Raw genomic sequence first — 2,036 nt, forward strand, 5'->3', positions numbered from 1 at the left:
AAAAGGCCAAATTTAAAACGTCTTTCTTGTAAAGTGATACCAACGCACCTGTACATATTGGCCGGCATGCCTCGTGTTAGCAGATGTGGGACGACAAGCCCGGCCTCCAGTCCGTAACAAAGTTCCCGTCCTAGCATGATGCTGCTGTTCGCTGCAAGTTGCCAGAGGGTGCGCTTTGGACGTCGATCGTAAGGTGGCGCAACGTCCCTTGAAATTAGGCAGGTTGTCTCTGAAGCTCCAAGTGACGACATACTGAGCGCACTTGAATTTTTAATAAAGAAACATATATCAAATTAATGGATGGCGGTAACAAAATTGTACCATCTTAGGTTTAGGTCTCAATCAGTGTACACAGGCGTCTCTCTCCGGCATAGCATAAATTTACCACGGTTTCTCAAATATCTATTATTTCCTCAGTCTACAACTGAGTTTGGTGGACATTTACGTTAGTGCGCAGTCATTCAGTTCACTGCCATACGGTAACATTATGAATCCCTATTTTCAAAACAACACAAACAGATGCTTATTTCTGTGCAGTTCAGAAACTTGTCGTGGGGGGGCGTTATTCTATATCGGCGATAAACAGATTATGCTTTCTGTTGTGCAGTATTTGATCTTCACGGGATTTTCGTCATAGTGATTGTAATATGAACGCTCCATGTACCCCAATATGGCGAAAATGACGTTATTTTAAAATCTAGTATAAGGCAGTGAATGGTCTACAAGTTTGAAATACACCACCTTGCATGGCAAATTGAAGAAAATAAAATTAACTAACATCAAGCCAAAAGATTCTAAGTAGGTAAAATGAATGCCTGTATTTCTACGACGCATGTGTTATCGTCCCTACTACTACCAGTGATGGTACATGTCGTGTGACGATAGCTATGAAAAACGTTGTCATCATATTCAATCTACATGCAACGTTACTCGTACAAGGTGGTATGGGGAGGGGGCAACGCTGACATTCAAAGGTTAGAGAGCTTTCATCAAACTGTTCGACGTACCTGTTTTAGAGGCTGCTCTCAGATGTGACGGAATGAAAGTTGAGCTTCACAACTAGAGATGTTGAACACCTCAGATACAGATCCGTGAAGTTTCCTCCACCCCTAGCATCCGTTAGCATAAGCCCTCTCACAGATATCAAAACGCATGAGCGGTGACAGGAATTCTAGGTGATATGTCAAAGGTTAAATCCCTGTGAAAGACAACAAAACGCGTCTAGACATTGTTATGCAAATCGAAACAATGGTCGAGACAAGAACTGTGTGATAGGGCTTATGCCTCCTCACGGTCTCACTGAAATGTATACATGCGCGGTCTCATCACCTGTGTGCATACAAAGAATCACCTAATTTCCACTAATTTACATTTCTTTACTCCGTCCAAAAAGTGCACATGATTCAACTGTCTCTGCCTAGTGTCCAGCGGTGTCCAGCCTAGTTCTGTGGAAGCCAGCTCATGGGAAACGGAGACAGGGCAGACCCCCCTTATCTACATAGATTAGAAGGGACACAGGACTAGAGGCTGACAGCATGGGGAAAGCGATGCTTGACAAGGTCTTCTGGGCTGCTACAGTGGTTCAGGTGACAGGGGAGGAGCGACACCCGACATAAGCCAAGTAAGTCAAGCCTCTGCCCAAGGAGGTTAAATTGCTCTTTCTACACTGGCTGATTGATTATCTACTATGTCAACTACGCTTTGTCTAAAAGGTGAGTACAAACATTCATCTTTGTGATACTAGAGCACTTTGTTATGGTTGTTAATGATTATCCTTGGTTTACACAATCTCTCGCTGGCTAGGTGTCGGCAACTGTAGCACCGAACGCTAGGTGCGCGACTTTAGTCAGGCGACTTGATCAGCGAATTCAATGGAAAGTAAACCTCAGGGCCGTTTTGCGTTAGGAGCAAAAAAAGATGATTGGATGACGTCACGACTCACGACTAATGAATTTAAATATCTGACCAATAAACGCCATGGCCGCTTAGACTGACGGATCAATTACGTCAATCAATTATTGAATCATGAAAGTTCA

This window comes from Branchiostoma floridae, chromosome 1, assembly GCF_000003815.2.
Source record: "Branchiostoma floridae strain S238N-H82 chromosome 1, Bfl_VNyyK, whole genome shotgun sequence".
In the NCBI taxonomy this organism is placed as follows: Eukaryota; Metazoa; Chordata; class Leptocardii; order Amphioxiformes; family Branchiostomatidae; genus Branchiostoma; species Branchiostoma floridae.